The sequence below is a fragment of the Prionailurus viverrinus genome, chromosome A2 (genome assembly GCF_022837055.1).
Source record: "Prionailurus viverrinus isolate Anna chromosome A2, UM_Priviv_1.0, whole genome shotgun sequence".
Lineage (NCBI taxonomy): Eukaryota > Metazoa > Chordata > Mammalia > Carnivora > Felidae > Prionailurus > Prionailurus viverrinus.
Genome location: NC_062562.1, coordinates 43,873,268 through 43,893,456, shown reverse-complemented (window position 1 = coordinate 43,893,456; position 20,189 = coordinate 43,873,268). Strand labels below are relative to the sequence as shown.

General features: G+C 34.6%; 1 protein-coding gene across 4 annotated transcripts in view; it reads right to left on the bottom strand.

The window, feature by feature from the left end:
* CNTN4 (contactin 4) overlaps nt 1-20,189 on the bottom strand; it is a 907,777-nt gene that overhangs the window by 661,687 nt on the left and 225,901 nt on the right. For all 4 annotated transcript variants that reach the window (XM_047849694.1, XM_047849690.1, XM_047849689.1 and 1 more), the window contains one exon: nt 13,404-13,459. The gene's annotated coding sequence lies outside the window, so the exon portion shown is untranslated. The remainder of the gene's footprint in view (nt 1-13,403; nt 13,460-20,189) is intronic.

Genomic DNA, 20,189 nt, shown 5'->3' with positions numbered 1-20,189 from the left:
CCTTTCAATTTCTCTGCACAGATCCCCAAGTTTAAGCTTCTCAAATTTCTCTAGCTTGTTTCTGGTTGTTTGTTTCAATGTACTTGGTGCATTATATTGGACCATCAGCACACCATCTGAAATCTTATTCCGCTTTGTATGTGAATGTCTCCACCGGGTAATATTATCCCAGTCCCTTTGTCTGTGAAATCAGAGTAATGCTAACAGTTTGCAGACAGTCTATTGGTCCTTGCAAGCCTGGGTTTTCAATAAATTCTCTGTACAATCTTCAGATGCATGTATCATCTTTACTTTTTCCTTAAAATTTATGTGGCTAAAATGAAACTGACAGCAATTCATTGGCCTTTGGATAATATCTGTCAGCACATCTTTGAATGCAACACTCAAATCCTGGGAGTCTATAGTTTGGGGACCACTTTTAGGTAGGAGACTAAAGACTGTTTTGGGTAAACTGGGTACCTTCACTACAGGCACAATTAGAAGGGTGATTCCGTACTAAATATTCTAAAGACTTTGTTTTGCAATTTTCACAAGCTACCACATGTCTTAGTTTAAACATGGCCAGATAAAAATGTACCCTATTTTCTTTCTTTTTTGTATGATGATAGAAATAACACAGGCTTACTCTGGAAGGTCTCTTGAAAAAGTATACTATAGCAATCAACAAATGCTTTATGTTAATGTCACTCCGGAGACCTTTATAATAGCAAACTAATTTCAACCAATCCATAGATTTAACCGACAGAGTGATGGTCCTTTAAACAAAGTTACTTATAAAATATCACAAACTAAATGGAGCCAAGACATAATTTTTCAGTAACATGTTAAAAATAAATTAGCTAGAAATAATCAAATAATTAAAATTAGAATACCAGAAATGAAGGAGGGTCTTGCCTAAAAACATGTCTGTTCTAAACTTGTTTAGCTGAAAAGAGAATCCATTTATCTAAGTCATCGAATCTCAACTTTTTGTTTTATACATGGGAAAACTTAAGCCCAACAAAGTTTAATAATTTCTGTAACACCACATATTTGGTTAATACTGAAGTAGAAAACAAAACAGAAGACTGGACATTTCATCTGTTTTTTCTTCCTAATAGTTCATTTAGAGAGATGTGTCACAGAGTCAGAACAGCACTATGGAAAACATAATTTGAATATGTTTTGTTACAGAGCAGAAAGTTGATTCTAGAAACTACTAGTTTTAAAAACATTGTGGACTTGGCTAATACAGACTAATGCCCACCTGTAAATATAGACCAAAAAAAATGAATAAAATATAACCAAAACAATGTATTTTTAAAAACTCTGCTAGGCTTACAGAAATGAAACAGAGGGGCGCCTGGGTGGCGCAGTCGGTTGGGCGTCCGACTTCAGCCAGGTCACGATCTCGCAGTCCGGGAGTTCGAGCCCCGTGTCGGGCTCTGGGCTGACAGCTCAGAGCCTGGAGCCTGTTTCCGATTCTGTGTCTCCCTCTCTCTCTGCCCCTCCCCCATTCATGTTCTGTCTCTCTCTGTCCCAAAAATAAATAAACGTTGAAAAAAAAATTAAAAAAAAAAAAGAAATGAAACAGAATCCTGAAGATATCATAAAGGAGCAGAGGAATCAAAGATTAAATAAACAGTAAGTTTCAATTACTGTGGGGGTAGTTCAGAGTCACACTGGTCCTTGCTATTGGTTCAAGAAGTGGTACACCAGGTACTAATGCCACATTAGACAGTGGGCCACAGAGAAATAGAACTGAAAGTTGTAAATAAAATATGGACCCCATAAATTAAGTGCAAACTAAAAAAAAAAAAAAGGTATGTAAAATGGTCTCAAGAACTAGTAGGAAATCTTACACTCTGCCCTGGGGTCAATGTGCCCTCTATAAGAAATTGTAACCTTAAGTGTTTGTCAAACCTGAGTTTATGATCTAAATGTATAATATTCATGAAACATAGAACATTAGCACAAGAAATGGTATAGGACTCTTTAAATTCCAGGACCTTGGTAAAAGCAAAGCAAAGCCACTTCTTAGAGCATGGTTTTTACAACACAGGGAACAAAGCATTCTCACAGGAAGAAAAATCTAATGTGAGCTCAAAATAGAAAATTACAAATTATATGAGAAAAAAGAAACTATCACCCAAAAGAATATGCTGGCACATTAAAAAGAATATGCAAGAAAAGCAATCAAAATAATACAAACTGATAAACTTCAATAGAAAATAAAATTGGTTAAAATGATTACAGATATAAAGGAAGTGAACCCATAATAAAAATAATAGAATATTATGACTAAAAACAGAACCAGAAAGAAAACCTAAATGGAACTTATAGAAATTTTTTAAATAGTACAGTCAAAATTTTTAAATCACAGTCAACATTTAGGGTTGCAGTAAAGTGCTTTTCACAAATATTCTGGTTCTCCTTTATGTCCAGGCACATGTTAAGATTATATTTTCTGCCCTCTTTGTAGTTACCCACAGCCATGAGAATTCTTTTTTCAAAGAAATGTGAGCAAAAATGATGTGTAGATCCTGGGAAGAAACTCTCAGATCTAGTTCATGATCCTACAGATTTTCTTAAATTGCCTCACTAATTAGGAAAAGCATTCCCCAATAGCAAATCCATCAATATGATTCCGTGAGTAATTATAATAAAGAGATATTGCCTGTTAACTTGCATTGGTCATGTAACATGAGGGAGAAATAAACGTTGTTTTAGCCCATGAGACTTGGGGTTGTCTGCAAATGGAGCATAAACTAGCTATCTTCATTGATAGAAAAAGTTAAATGGCAGGGTAGACACTGATGAAGAAGGAGTTTAAAACTTGGAGGAGGAATCTCAAGAATTTTCCCAGAATGCAAAAGGGAGATGTACAGAAATAAGAAATATGAAAGGAGTTACGGATGGGATAAACAGTGCAAAATATGTGTGATTAGATATTTAGAAAAGGGTAAAAGACAAAAAAATTGTAAGTCCACATTCCAGTAAATAGATCAAAAAAAAAAAGAAATGTGTCTTCGGATTGGAAAGTATAGTATTACTTAAGAAAAATTAAAAATAAATGAATAGTGAAACTGTAAAACTCCAAACACAAAGAGAAAGTCTTAAAAGGACACACAGAAAAACAGATCACATAGAAAAGAACATCAATTTGACTAACAGAAAACGTAATTATCTACAGTAATAAAAAGTTGAAACAATGGAACAATACCTTCAAAGTACTGAGAAGAAAAATTGTCAACTAGCAATTGCAAACTTTGTATATTATTCAGTAATAATGGTAAAGAATAGTATTTCATGGTAAAATTACAGAATTTACCACTAAGAAAACCTGATAAAAGAACTATTTAATGGATATCTTAAAAGGAACTTGAACTCAAAGGAAGGGGGATGCTGGTAGCAATGTGCAACAATAAATTGGTATAATATATAGGAAAATATGTGTAAGTTAATTTTTGACCATATTGAACATAATAACTACTAATTCAAAGAAAATGAAATATAATTGAATACTACATTTATCTATACAACAATAACTTACAACTTTGGGTGGTATGATTACAGTTAAACAATTTTGGTTTTATTTAAGAATGATTAAATTCAGCATTGCTAAATTCAAAATTTAGGGAACTTATTAGAAATAGACATAGAGTGAAAAATGCAAAAAAAGAGGAAAGAAGAGTGGAATAACAAAAAACAGTCCTTAAGAATGTAGGAAAGAAGAAATATGCAGAAACGACCAAAAAAGTAACATAAAATTAGATATTAAAAAATGTTAAAATATTTCAACATTAAAAAATATATAAAAAATTCAAATCCCTTGATAAAAGCAGGAAAAAAATCAAATGGTAAAATATACCCGAATGCTATTAACTGGAGACTCACCTAAAATGACACATAAGGAACAAAGTAGAAGTATCATTTCCCGGCAAATGATAATTTATATATAGGAGTATAGTCATGTTAAAATCATATAAAATAAATATTATGTCCAAAACCACAATTGAGAACAAAAAGAGAAAATTCCATAATGATCAAAACGTCAATTCACCAAGAAACAAAGAAACAGAGAAAAGGGGAAGGGGAAAGGAAAGAAATGATATCCATTCATCAAATTAGTCTCTCCAGGTCACACAAAATGTTAGTAGTGATGTAGAACTATAATCCATGCATCCTTTTTTCCCCACTTTATTTATCCCTCCCCACACACACACAGTATAGTGGGCATACAATGTTACATTAGTTTCAGGAGTACAAAATAGTGACGTGACAAGCCTAAACATTATGCTATGTTCACCACTTGTACAGTTAGTATCTCACCACACAACACAATTACAATACCACTGGCTGTATTCCCTTTGCTGCAGCATTTATCCCAAGACTTATCATTCTGTAACTAGAAGCCTGTACCTACCCATACTCTTCACCTATTTTGTTCATCCCCCTCCGGTGCCCTCCCCTCTGGCAACCATCAGTTTCTTCTCTGTATTTGTTGCTTTGATTCTGCTTTTTGTTTATTCATTTGTTTTGTTTTACAAGTAAGAGAAATTATATGGTATGTGTCTTTCTCTGACTTATTTATTAGCTTACCCTCTATGTCCATCCATGATGTTGCAAATGGTAAGATAACCTTCTTTTTTATGGCAGAGAGAGAGAGTTGTGCGTGTGTATACACATCTTCTTTTCTATTCATGTATTGATGGATACTTGGGTGGCTTCCACATCTTTGCTATTATAAATAATGGTGCAATGAATTATAGGGGTGCATATATCTTTTCAAATTAGTGCTTTTGTTTTCTTTGAGTAAGCACTCAGCAATGAAATTACTGGATCATAGGGTATTTCTATTTTTAATTTTTTGAGAAAACTCTGTGATATTTTTCACAGTGACTGTACCAATTTACATTCTTAGCAACAGTGCATGAAGGTTCCTTTTTCTATACATCCTCACCAATGCTTGTTATTTCTTGTCTTTTTTATTCTAACCATTCTGATAGGGGCCAGGGGATAGCTTGTGGTCTTGATTTGCATTTGCCTGAGGATTAGCGATGCAAAGCACATTTTCATATACCTGCTGGCCATCTATATGCCTTCTTTGGAAAAAAGGTCTATTTGGGTCCTCTGCCCGTGTTTTAATTGGTTTATTTGTTGTCTTGGTGTTGAGTTGTATGAATTCTTTATATATTTTGGATACCAACCCCTTATCAGATATATCATTTGCATATATCTCTTCCCATTAGGTACGTTGTCTTTTTGTTTGGTTGATGGTTTCACTGTATGAAAGTTTTTATTTCATTTATTCCCAATAGGTTATTTTTGGTTTTGCTTCCCTTGCCTGAGTACACATATTGAGAACAATGTTGCTAAATCCAGTGTCAAAGAAATTACTACCTGTGTTTTCTTCTAGGAGTTTTATGGTTTCAGGTCTCACATTTAGGTCTTTAATTCATTACGAGTTTATTATTGTATATGGTGTAAGAAAGTGGTCCAGCTTCATTCTTTTGCATGCAGCGTTCCAGTTTCCCCAGCACCATTTGTTGAAGACGCAGTCTTTCCCTTTGATTGTTCTTCCCTGCTTTATCGAAGATTAATCGACCGTAGATAAATGTGGGTTTATTTCCACGTTTTCTATTACGTTCCACTGATCTATGTGTGTATTTCTGTGTCAGTACTATACTGTTTGATTACTACAGATTTGTAATAGAAGTTGAAGTCCAGAATTGTGATGCCTCCAGCTTTGTTTTTCTTTTTCAGTATTGCTTTGGCCATTTGGTGTCTTTTGTGGTTCCATACAAATTTTAGGATTGTTTGTCTAGCTCTGTGAAAAATGCTGTTGGTATTTTTATAGGAATTGCATTAAATCTGTAGATTGTTCTGGATAGTGTGGGCATTTAATAATATCAATTCTTCCAACCAGGAGCATGGATTATCTTTCCATTTGTGACATCATCTTCAATTTATTTCATCAATGTCTTTTGTTTCATTCAATAACTTGTTTGTCATTGCATTCTCTTCATTTTGTTCATAGCACCTAATACAATCAGTATTTTGTTTATTACTTGCCATCCCTATGATACAGCAAACTCAAAGTCAAGGGTACATATATATTTTATTTGCCACCATATCATTAGACCTTAATGTAGATTCTGACATATAGTCTGATCCCTATTTACTTACTGAAAGAACAAATGACCCCAAAGTTTCCTGTTGTTCCAACCCATTCACCATAGCATAATCCTTTTCATTATCCATAAAGAAAAGGATACGATAGCAACTGGGTCAAATGACACAATTCATAAAGCCTTTTTCATAATTAAGATGAAAAGTTTCTGCTTAATGTTACAATTTATAAGATACTACATGAATAACTCAATCATCTTCTATATTCCCAGATTATGAATTTAATTTGCAAAGACAAAACCAAAGTTAAAAAAGAACAAACACTATGGTCTAAAGGAAAAAAATCATAAATAATAAAAAGGATGAAAAATTGAATTGTACATTTTCAGGCAGTAGTGTGTTTTCTTGGTAGCAATTTAAATTGAATTCAGAACCACAGACACAGAAACATTTTAATGTAAGGCCACAGGGATGTGTTCTTTTTGTTCTAACATTACCCTCATGGTATGTAAATACTCTTCTCTCACACAGGTAATGTTACCTCTGCTAGGAAAGGCTCTGTCAACTCTCAAGAGAAAAACAGGAAGGATAAAAATCATGTTTCTCTGTAAAAAATTTCCCTGCTATATCAAAAGTCCCTCAGGGGCTGATTAAATTCATTAAGTGCTAGCAGAAATTCTAACCATTCTTTTCTTTCTGGCCAAGATGCTAACACAGGAAAAAGAACCAACCTTGAGACAGTTAGGCTGCCAATAACCTAATGTAATATAGCCTCATATTTACAACCAAGTAACACTCATTTAAAAAGTATAAATTATAGAGGGCCTGTTTCATAACTGACACTATGATCAGTACTTGACATTTGTTCTTCCTCACTCTTGCAATCACCCAACAAAATGACTATTAGTACCCTTACTTTTTAGTTTGACGAATCTGAGGCTTACAGAGAATAAAAATTGAAAACTTTTAAATGCTTACCCAACTGTCTGACTCCATCACTGATAACTTTGATATTAAACCATGAATCCTTAGAATTAGAAACCCGACTTGGTCTTTGGCCTTGGAAGACACATCAGGACTTTAGGGAAGAATGACAACCTAAGAAGTCTGCTTATTTCGCTACATGCCTTAGTCACCACACCTGAAGGAGAAATTGTGTCATCATAAAACATATATTTCATAATCTATTTCTATAGTGAGATATAATTCACATATAAAATTCACCATTCACTGTATAATTCAGTGGTTTTTAGCATACTCACAAGGTTGTGCAACTATCACCACTATCTAATTTATCACCCAAAAAAAGAAACCCTGTGCTCATTAGCAGTATGTTCATATTCTCCTCTCCCCTTAGTTCTTGGAAACCACTATTATAATTTCTATCTCTATAATTTTGCCTATTCTGGACATTTCAGATAAATAACATCATACATGTGGACTTTTGTGTTTGTCTTCTTAAACTATTTTCACAGTTCATCCCTGTTGTAGCATGTATCAGTACTTAATTTTCCTAACTTATTTTTAATTGATTAATATCTAACAAAAGATGAAAATCACTTGTACCAATCCAGAGAATACAAACTAACTAGTTTCCCTCTGTGTGTACATTAGACTAACTGTTGTGGTATTAACAAAGGAAATTTACATGTTGTAAGACCTTGAAGGATATTACAGTCTCCATTTTGCCGATGGGAAAAATGAGTCTCAGAGAAGTCAGTTTACCTGGCTCCAATATTATAGCAGGAACTTAAAGCATAAAGACTCTGAACATAAAGCCAAAATTATTTTCACTTACTTGATAGATATATGACAGGAACAACTAAATGGCCCATTCAGCCACTGAACCTATGATCTTTGGTTCACCAGAGACAGACTCTCAGAGGCTAACCTTCCACATTCCATCAATCCAGAAGTCTTTGTGTAGCTGAGGATACTGAACTCAAGGGCCTGTCAGGGCCAAATAGGTAGCAAATGAAGTGGCATGATAAAAGGGAGAAGGCAGGGAGAGGCAGCTGCCTTGCAGGAAAGCCCTCCTGCCATCTAGGAATGTAAGCCTGGGATAGAAAGATATTCTGATTTCTCCTTAGAAAATCTGGAAATCATCATTTTATCTGAAATTGAATTTTCAAGTGCTGGCAACAATTTAAACATTCTTTTTGCAATTAAAAAGAAACAAAAAAGAACAAATGTGTGAACCAAAATAAGTCTGTTTTGAGGCTGTTCTAACCCATAAGCTACCACTTTTACAACTTGAGGTGGAAGACAAAAGGCTAGGGAACCTGGAGGTGGTGGCAAGGCCTTCCTTAAGGACAACCAAAAGGGCATCATTACAATTTGAGAGAACCTGACCTCCTCCTGCTTTCCAGTCTCAATTATGAAAATGTCCACCAACTTTTTTTGGATTACTGAAGTAAAACTGAGATACAAAATTGTATTATTTTCTACTGTACTATATAATGATTCAACATTTATATACACTGCAAAATGTTCACCAAATTAAGTCTATTTACCATCTGTCATCATACAAAGTTACAGTATTTTGTTTGTGAAGAGAACTTTTAAGATTTACTTTCTTAGTTACTCAGATTTGCAATTCAGTAATTCAGTATCATTGACAACAGTCAACCATTCTGTTATATCCCCATGACTTACTTATTTTATAACTGGAAGCTTGTACTTCTTGATCCATTTTAACCCATTTTGCCTTTGCAGAAGCCCCCTGCCTTGTGGTAATCACCAATCTATTCTCTGTATCCACAGGTTTGGTTTGGGTTTGTTTGTTCATTTGTTTTGTTTTTTGGATTCCAGCTATAAGTTAAATTATGCAGTCAGTATTTGTCTTTCTCTTTCTGACCTTATTTCACTTAGCATCGTACGTTCTAGGTCTATTCATGATGCCACAAATGATAAGATTTCATTCTTTTTTATAGCCGAGGAGAATTACAATTTGTGTGTGTGTGTGTGTGTGTGTGTGTGTGTGTGTGTGTGTGTGTGTAACATATATACATACGCATACACACCACATCTTCTTTATCCATTCATCCATCTATGGCTGTTTAGGTTCTTTGCCTATCTTGACTACTGAAAATAATGCTGCAATCAACATAGGGATGCATGTATCTGTTCAAACTAGTGTCTTTATTTGGGGGGGGGGAGATAAATATCCAGAAGTGAAATTGCTGGATCTTATGGTATTTTTTTTTTAATTTTGTGAGAAACCTCCATACTGGTTTTCACAGTGGCTGCACAATTTTACACTCCCACCAACAGTGCATGATGGTTCCCTTTTTTCCACATCCTTGTCAATGTTTTTTTTTTATTTTTTGTCTTTTTCTTTTAACTTAAATTTTAGTTAACATTACTTTTTTTTTTTTTAATTTTTTTTTTCAACGTTTATTTATTTTTGGGACAGAGAGAGACAGAGCATGAACGGGGGAGGGGCAGAGAGAGAGGAGACACAGAATCGGAAACAGGCTCCAGGCTCCGAGCCATCAGCCCAGAGCCTGACGTGGGGCTCGAACTCACAGACCGCAAGATCGTGACCTGGCTGAAGTCGGACGCTTAACCGACTGCGCCACCCAGGCGCCCTAGTTAACATTACTTTTTGTCTTTTTGATTTTAACCCTTCTGACAGGTGGGAAATGATATCTCATTGTGGTTTTGACTTGCATTTCCCCAATGATAGGTGATGTTGAACACCTTTCCATGTGCCTGTTGGCCATGTGTATGTCCTCTTTGGAAAAATGTCTATTCAGATCGTCTGCCCTCATTTTAACTGGGTTTTTATTTTTATTATTATGTAAGATCTTTACATGTTTTAGACATTAACCCTTGTCAGATGTATGACTTGCAAATGGAAGTTACCTTTTAATTGTGTTGGTTGTTTCTTTCACTGTGCTGAAGGTTTTTAGTTTGATGTAGTCCCAATAGTTTATGTTTGCTTTTGTAACCATTGCTTTTAGAGTCAGATCCAAAAGAATGTCACTGAGAGCAATCTCAAAGAGCTTACTACCTGTGTAATATTCTAGGAGTTCTATGGTTTCTGATCTTACATCCAAGTCTTTAAATCATTTTGAGTTAATTTTTTATTTGATGTAACATACTGACTTAGTTTCATTATTTTGTATGTGGCTGCTTAATAAATAGTTCCCAACACTATTTATTAAAGACACTGTCCTTTCTCCATTGTTTATTTTTTACTGCTTTGCCATAAAATGACCATATATGCATGGAGGTTTATTTCTGGGCCCTCTATTCTGTTCCAGTGATCCAAAGGTCTGTTTTTATGCCAATACTCAAGTGTTTGATTACTATACCTTTGTAGTGCTGTCTGAAATCAAGGAGTGTGATGCCTCCAGCTTTGTTCTTTTTTCTCAGGATCACTTTGCCTATATAGGATCTTCCATGGTTTCATACACATTTTAGTTCTTTTGTTCTATTTCTGAGAAAAATGCCATTGGAAATTTGATAAGAACTGCACTGAATTTGTGGATTGCTCTCAGTAGTATAGACTTTTTAATGATCAATTCTTTCTTGCTTTCAAGTGTATCTGTCTTTCACATCTTTGGTTAAATTTGTTCTTAAGTATTGTATTCTTTTTGATGCAAATGTTAATGGGGCTATGTTCTTAAATTCCCCTCAATAGTTGTTAGGGAATAAAAATACAACAGATTTTTGTATATTGATTTTGTACCTTGCACCTTTACTCAATTTATTAGTTCTCACAGTTTTTTGGTGGAATCTTTATGGTTTTCTACATATAAAATCATGTCATCTATAAAGAGTGATAATTTTATGTCTTCCTTTCCAATATGGATGCCTTTCATTTCTTTTTCTCGTCTAATTTCTGGCTAGGACTTCTAATACTATGCTCAAGTTCAGTAGAAAGAGTTGGCATCCTTATCTTATTTCTAATCTTTAGGGTAAAACTCTCAGCTTTCTGCCACTGAGTATGATGTCAACATCATAAACTTCCTTTTTCTTTTTCTCCTTTTTTTTAAATAGGCTTCACTCCCAGTGCAGAGCCCAATGTGGGACTTGAACTCACGACCCTGAGATCAAGACCTGAGCTGAGAGCTAGACACTGAATTGACTGGGCCAACCAGGTACCTCTACATCTTTAAAGACAGAGGAACGAGAACACAAAAGATGTCATTAAATATCCCATTCTTCCCAAAGATTATTACTGAAGACTGAGTACCATGATGTAGAAAAGAGATATCATTACTGGCTTAGTAGAATCCATGATGGAAAAGTAAGCTAATCAAACAAGCAATTACAGTACAGTGTGATTTTCATGCTGTCCACAGTGATATAGGCATTGGAAAGAAGCCTAAGACTAACCTAGAGAAGAAAAACCATAGAAAACGTCCTCAAATTTTAAGTTTTCAGTTAGCAACAAAAAGAGTTGATGAAAGATGGGAGAAGGGGGTAGGGTGGGGAGAACATGATATTTCCAAAAGAAGGAATATAATGAGTAAAAACAGGAGAAAATGGCATATTTAAACATTTTTTTTTATAATTCAAGTTAGTGGAACGTATTTAGGAAGCTGTGGGGGTAGGGGAGAAATAAAGGTTGAGAGGTAAGCAATGGTCAAATAATATGGAACCTTCTAAAGCCATGTCGAATAGTTGGGAGTTGATCAAAGGAAAACAAGGAACAATGGGAGATTTATAACTGTTTGTGATAATCTGATTAGATTTAGGGAATGGTTTAGGAAGATCACTCCTACCACCTTGTCTGGGATGGACTGTAAGTAAACAAGTCTAAGGAAATAAAAACAGAAACTAACACTAAGTTTAAGAACATTCAGAATACTGTGGAATAAGAAAAAGCCATAACAATGAGAAAAAGAACTGGCTCTTCCTGGAGGACTAGAGACTATTCAGAGCAGAGGCTTCCCCTAATTTACCTATACACAGACCTCATACACACTAACACACCCATTCAAGACTGGGGGAGTCTGTTACATATCAGAAGACCCAAACACCTAACCAAAAGATTCATCAGAGGTAATAAATAGTTACTGTTTTTAGCAACTGAATCTGGGAATAGTTTATTACAGAGCAATACTTAACTTGTCAAAATACTTTACTCAACCTTGGTTTACGAAAAATATCTAAGAAACCAAGTAAAATTATTTTTTTCCTATTTTTTTATTATTGAGGGTATTAAAAATAATCTTCCCCTAAGAGTCAAAATCATGTGCTAATATTTACCCAATGTCATCAACTCCTGTTCTGATTAAGTAAGATTATAATTTTTATCTTGCTTGCAAAATAAGTTGTCCATCAAGAAATAAATATTATACCTTTTAACATAATATATCCCCTATATTAGGGAATAAAAAAGAAATGTTGAAATCCCAACCCTTAGGTCCATGAATGTGACCTTATTTGGAAACAGGTTCTTGCAGATATAATCAAGTTGAGATAAGCTCATATTGGATTAGTGTGGGCCCTCAATCCAATGACAGGTGCCCTTATTACAAATACAAACTTAGACACAAGCACACAAGGGAGAAGTCTATGTGAAGACAAAGGGGGAATTGAGTAAAGTCATTACACATCAAAGAACATGAAAAACTGTGAGCAGCTACCAAAAACTAGAGGAATCAAGGACAAATTCCTCCTTTAGAGCCTTCAGAGAGTAAGACCCTACCTACCTTTCGATTTCACACTTCTAAACTACAGTACTGTGAAAAAAATCAACTTCTGTTGTCTTAAGCCACTCAGCTCATGGTACTGTGTTACAGCAGTGTTAGGAAGTAAAAACAGAGACTTTTTGGATCTGATTATTTTATGAAGGAAAAAATGAATTTATCATAGATCATGAGTTATACTGCTTGTGTTTTAGCCCTAAAGGCTTCAATTTTAAGACCTGAATATCTATGGAACCTAGAAAGTAAGTATTTGTGTTTATTTGACTGATAAAATGTCCATTCCTTTAAAACCATTTGGCAAAAATGCAACAACCTTTACTTTATTCCCAATAGTCTTCCCATGATGCCAAATTCAGAAGTTTGTGAATTATCAAATTAATGTGAACCACAGGAAAGCTACCACAAGTATCTTCTCCAGAAAGACTTGGGAAAGGTCTCAATTTCCTATTGTCAATCTTAATTTACATGATGTAAATATCTTCATTAACTTCAACCTTCAGAAAAACATTAAAAATGATCTTATGGTATCACTCTGCAAGGAAAAGCTATCAATGTTTCCATAGAAACTAAGGATGTTAATCAAAGGTAAGGTGAAATAAGGAAAATCTCCCTTTGTGGGAAGCTTACCTTTTAGGGAAGTTCTTGGGACCACATAATGTGGAGGTATCATAGGTCAAAGATTCCTGGAATAAAAATTAAAAATATTCAAATAAATACACTTTTCAAGTATAAATAAGCTTATGTGCAGCTGATACTTAACTACTGCCATTCTAAAATTAAATTAGGAGGAAATGAAAAATAAATATGGTTGGTATAAATGTCCACCTTGATAAAACTGCCCACATTAGGAGCCAGGATACCAGGTTCCTTTCTCTGCTTTGTCTCCCACTAGCTATGTGTCTTTTGAAAAGTCAGTTCAGCACTCTATCCTTTCTTTGTTAGTATAATGGCTCTAGGAGCCTGTGATATTTTGTGGTATTCAGATTCAATAAAAAAGACTACTTCTAAAGAAAGTATATTACAAAAGCTTATAAAATAATGAAAAGGTAAACAATGAACTAGGAAATATCTGGGTGGTTTTTGATAGTCATATGAATGAGGATAACAGTAACAAAAACAAAACATTCTTTCCATAAATATGGTATTATACCTTCTCTTAAAGCCACCAAGTTAAACTTTAATTGCTAAATAATTCTGAGTATTTTCCCCTGAAGAGAGTATTTTCCCCTGAAGCAATACTGTGTCCATCTAAGGAAAATACAGATATACAATATTACTGAGAATAAATGTATATACTTATATCTTCATGTTTATGTAACATGTGCATCCTCTAACCAACTTTCTTTTTTTTTTAATTATTTTTCAACGTTTTTTATTTATTTTTGGGACAGAGAGAGACAGAGCATGAACGGGGGAGGGTCAGAGAGAGAGGGAGACACAGAATCAGAAACAGGCTCCAGGCTCTGAGCCATCAGCCCAGAACCTGACGTGGGGCTCAAACTCACAGACCGCAAGATCGTGACCTGGCTGAAGTCGGACGCTCAACCGACTGCGCCACCCAGGCGCCCCTAACCAACTTTCTATGGTAAATAATTTTATTTCTGAGCAAAATAACTGTCTTATTTCTTTTATAATTAAAAATATCATTTTCTGTAGATAAATATAGATTGGCCACCCAGAAATATCATTACACAAGTCTAACCTAATTTACATATAAGTGTAGCATAATTGATTAGGATAGAAATATTATATTTTCCTGATTAGCCATAAATACAATATCACTTCCTAAGATTATAATAATTTATCATATATTAAGTACCTAACTACCTTTACTTTCAAGTTAATATCAATAATGTCTAGAAGGTAAGGACCAAACATGTCTTTTTTATATTGTTAATATATCCAGAAATTTAATTTATCTTTTTTAATGTCCTTTAGTACATATTTGCTCAAAATAAATAAAGTGCCACAAATGATTATGACAAATGAAAGGAAGTATTTCCTCTTCAACAGACAAAAATCCTATACTCAAGTTAATAATGAATCATAAATAAATCACCATTTGTTTTATTTTACTATGGTCAATCACCAGCTGCATGTATGTGAATTGACTACCAAAGTTCAATGTGTACCTAAAAGCCTCACTTTTTCTTATATTAAGAGTAACCACTGATTAGAAGGTAAAGTTTTATTTATAGCTATTGGCATCATTTGCAACTCTAACTCACACATCATTAACAACAGTTGAAATGATAATAATACTGAAAAAAACAAAAAACACAACTTTGGTCAAGGTTTCATTCTTTCTTTTCAAATCTTACCAAAACTTCACACACACACACACACACACACACACACACACACACACACACACACACATTCTTCACAGAATGAAAGTAATATTATATTTGTCCAAATGAAGGATATAGATTTGAAATGAAAAATTAGGTTCTAACTTTATTCATGAAACAATAATCAAGTTCCTATTATTTAAAAGCCCAAGGTCCAGGACAGCTGCCTGAGATGGGATGCTGGTTCAATTATTTACTAGTCATGTGATCTTAACCAATTCATTAACTGAAATAAGCCTCAATTTCACCTGTAAAGTGGGGACAATAGCATTATTCAGCCACAAAGAACAACTGAAAATTAAATAACATAATGCAATTTAGGTATTCAGGCTTCTACCTGGCATATGGCACACCAGTAGTAATATTATAGTAACAGTGGTAAAAGATTCCCATATATTATAAATGGTTGCATGAAGGACAATACACACAAAAAGGAAAGTCAGCACCTAAAAAACTACATACTACCAAATATTTTCTCAATGTCTAAAATATTTAGCATTATATTCACCCCTCTGATTTTTGGATTTGCTCCCAGAGGAAACACTGGCCAAAAATAAATTACCTGTTAGATGGCCTAACACAAATACATTTATCAGACTTGTTAGCTATTATGGAGCAAAGAACAATGTCCAAAGGAATGGAAGGCAGGATGGAAGGGCTGGAAAAATAAGGAGGAATATGTGGGACTGATCCCAAGAAGGTCTCTGAATCAACATTTGCACCTTAAAGAACTTGCCCCATCCAAAGGTCCTGGAAAGGACTGCCCTATGTACTGTGTAATTAAAACTAATTGGCTGTAGCAATTGAACAGGGAGGAATGCTTGACCCACATTAAGCCTAATAGGATTCTCTCTTAGAGACTGTAAACTGTACCAATGAGAGATAAAGGCAAGTAAAGGTGAAATTATTGTAAAAGAAACTAGTCTGTTGAGAGAATCAGAGAATCAAACAGTCATTCAGAAAAAACTAGGGTTAGCATAATATACACCCTTAATTCTGATCCCCATGAAAAACAAGGGATTAAATAAAAGGGGTGACAAGTAACCGCATCTCCTGGCTTTTCAAATCCCTATGAGGTCAGGTTTTACCTAGTTTTCTCTTCTTATGTAGATCACAATCATTTTGCCTGGCATATGGTTTCAACAACCCTTCTTTTCACTTGAACTAGTATAGATTTCTGTAACTTGCAACTAAATGGTTGCTGGTTAAGGAATGAGCCCAGTGAAGGCAACCTTTCTGGGCATAATATATAAGTTCAGCTATGTGCCTAAAGAAACTGGGGAAGTCATGTAGATGAGTAATAAAAAGATAAAGCATGAGCCCCATGTTGGGCTTTGTGCTGTCAGCAGATTCTCTATTTCCCTCCCTCTCTCTTTCTCTCTCTGCCCCTCTCCACTCACACTCTGTCTCCCTCAAAATACATATTTTAAAAAAACATACAACAGAAATCACCCCACAACACTATTTGAAAGAAAATCTATATACACAAATTTTCGTGACTCATAAATATGATTCATACTCAGCTGTTCCTTTACTCTTACAGACCAAGAGATTTTATATTTACATTTATTCATTTATTCCAAAATAGTTACTGGGAAAAGAAACAGAACAATATTCCTAACTTCATGGTATTTGCTGACAAATCAAGCTACTACTCTACATAGCCACCAACATCCAAACAAACAAACATCATCGAAATAAATGTAAAATTGTAATAGACTATTCTCTATATTTGAGACTGTTTGCATTTTGTTGTTGTTGTTGCTCGTTTGACTTTAGATTCACATATAAATGAAATCATATGTTATTTGTGTCTCTTTGTCTGACATATTTCACTTGATTTCATACTTTAGGGCTGAGTAATATTCCATTGTGTATATATACACCACATCTTATCCAATCAACTATTGATGGGCACTTAGGTTGCTTCAACATCTTGGCTATTATAAATAACGCTGCAATAAACACAGGGGTGCATATGTCTTTTCAAATCAGTGTTTTCATTTTCCTAAGGGAAATACTCAAAAGTGGAAATACTGGATCATATGGTACTTCTCTATTTTTCTGAGGAAACTCCACAATGTTTTCCATTGTGGCTGTGTCAATTTACATTCCCACCAACAGGGCACAAATGTCTCCTGTTCTCTACCTATTCACCAACATCTGTTAGTTCTTGCCTTTTTTGTTACTAGCCATCCTGACTACTAGAGGTAATGTTGAGGTTTTGATGGTTCAGAGTAGAGAGTTAGTTGAAATAGGTTAAGAGGACTAACAGGTACAGACTTCCAATTACAAAATAAGTACGTCATGGAGATGAAAAAAAGGGGAATATAGTCAATGATATTGTAAAAGGTTTTGGTAATGACAGATGGGAACTACACTTATGTTGAGCATTTTGCAACATATACACTTGTCAAATCATTATGTTCTACACCTAAAACTAATATATATAAACTATACTTCAATTTTTAAAAAGTCACAGCATATTACTTTGGAAATAATCCTCTTTACAAAACCACAGCATTTCAGGAATGTAATGAATCTCATCATCCTGTTATATAAAGCATGTTTCTAGCTCGACATTAATCACAGTATGTTTACCACCCACCCCACACCCAGACACCTATCTTTTATCTTTTATTGTGGGAAAATATGCATCTGTTTTATCTTGTCTTATTCTTCAATTTGAAGTTGCATAGTACAACCTAGTCCAAAACAAGTGTTCCTTAAATATGTGCTGAATGAATGGATCCAAATTAAAAACTAAGTAAAGGATATACAACTTAAAAATTAATTCCATTTCCAGTGTGTGTTTTCTTGACTGCTCTTAAAAGGAAACTTCTAATGATGCCTAGATAGGTTGAGGAGTTCTTGATTTTATAATTAGGAATTACTTATTCTTCATTGGAAAAAATGTTGAACAGTCATATTCTTTTATCGGGGGGGGGGAATGTGATTTAGTTAAAAGTTTCCACCTCAAATGTGCCAGCATGCTCAGAGATGAATGAAGTAGATAGTTACACAATGCCATTCCTTGAAAAGGTGTAAAGATACACCTTTATTCTTGGCTACTTTGGTGCTGTTGTATTGGTGCCTGGCATTATTCTTGGCTACTTTGGTGCTGTTGTACACAGGGAAAGACACCATACATCCATTATAGGCAATGGGATAATAGCCTCTGCTGGATAAGAACCAGAGGAAAGGCTTTCATTTCATTCACTTCCTTCAAGTTCAGCTTCCTTATGTATAAAATGAGCCTAATAATTATGTATGTACCTTTCAGTATTTTCATGAAGGCAGAATGAGATAATCCATGCAAAGCACAGTGCCCAGTTTATGATATGCACAAAATATTTAATTATTTTTAAACATCATTGAATATTTATTAAATTTTCCAATGTTAAGTCCATACCATTTACCTGCTATTGTAACAGTCTTAAACTATGGTTAAAGTTTACTTGTGGATTTTATTATACACCCCAAAAAGTCACATGTGCGGATAGGAAATTAATGCATGAATAAATGGATGAATTTCTCTCTGTTCAAAATGGGTCTAGGAGTTTGGAACAAATCAGCTGGTGTCATCAGCAACACATTGATTTTATTACAATACAAAGAAACCAGAAATCCCCAAATGACTGCAGAGCTTCTTGGCTAAATGTAGCTAGAAAGAGGCAGCAGCTGGGATGGCCTAGGTCAAAACAGATGACTTTACTCTAGAGAACAAAAGGTCCTGATCTAGACCCTTCCCAAATACTTCAGAGGTAAAAACTGTGTTGGGTATTTATTTAAGACAAAACAATCCTTCCCAAGTGACAGGTGATAGCACGAAAATAGTCGTAATTAAAATGTTCAAAAAACTAGTTGAGGCATCCCGAATTCTTTCAGTTCTCACAGACGTTGGTTGCAAGATGGGGGCGGGGGGGGGGCGGAAGATAGTGGTCTCATCACTTTAGCAATCTTTTTTCCCTTTCATTAGTGTCAGGCAGGTGTCTACCTAATAATAAACATATACAAGACCACTGTCAGCCACAAGGGTCCTTTAACTGTGATCATCCTTCTTATCATGGCTTTAAGTAATCAGTAGATAACACATGAATTCTGAAATGAGATCTGAACAGGCTTTGCTGCTTATCTTCTACATAAATTCAAGCACATTATTTAACCCCTTAAAGTTTCAGTTTCCCCACCTAAAATACAGGAAGAATATTACCTACCTTGCAAGATTCTAGTAAAGATAAAATGAGAGGAAGCATGACAATTTTCTGATCTCTAACAGGTATTCAATAAGTGAAACCAAAATTATTACATTCTTTGAACATGAAAGGAAGGTATGTAGTGAGAGGGAAAAAATTCAGTAAGTTTCCATATTCTAAAAGACCATTACATTTAAAGGGATTTTCCTTACATCGATCCTACTTTATTTAAGTTATTGATGTCATTTTCCATCACTGAATTAGCGAGTACTTTCTTCTCACGGGTGTTTACTTCTTTCACAGGAATTTAAAACCCAACCTGAACTTTCTGTGGGAGGTAAAGGTCACAAAGACATTAAATTATCCATGTGTATTTTCCAAATTTCTTTTGGCTTTGCTTGATGTTATTTTAGTATTAACATCCAGGCTACTGAACTAATACTAAGCTAGAGATTACATTTATATGCATTTTCAGTGGGAAGTGGGATGCATTTCTTATTGTGCAATCTAGCTACAAGCAAACAAATGGTCATTTGATTCTTTTATCATTATCCCAATGAATAATATCAACCACAGAGATCACTAATGGGTTCCCCCCACGCACTCAAAGTAAACAACAATACAACATGATACATAACAGGCTTTAGAGTTATTAAAAGATAATCATATCCTTGGGACTTTCACTGGGCATAATAAGTGGCACTGCTAGCATATGATTATCTCTCGATAACAAGGGTCCCTGCAGTTTTCACAAAGTGAGAAAAAAAAACTCATTACCGTAGGGAAAATGTGCATTTATTCTACTGAAACATAAAGCTGACAATTTAAGCTAATGAAGAGTGGCTCTCCCTGAGATGACAATATTA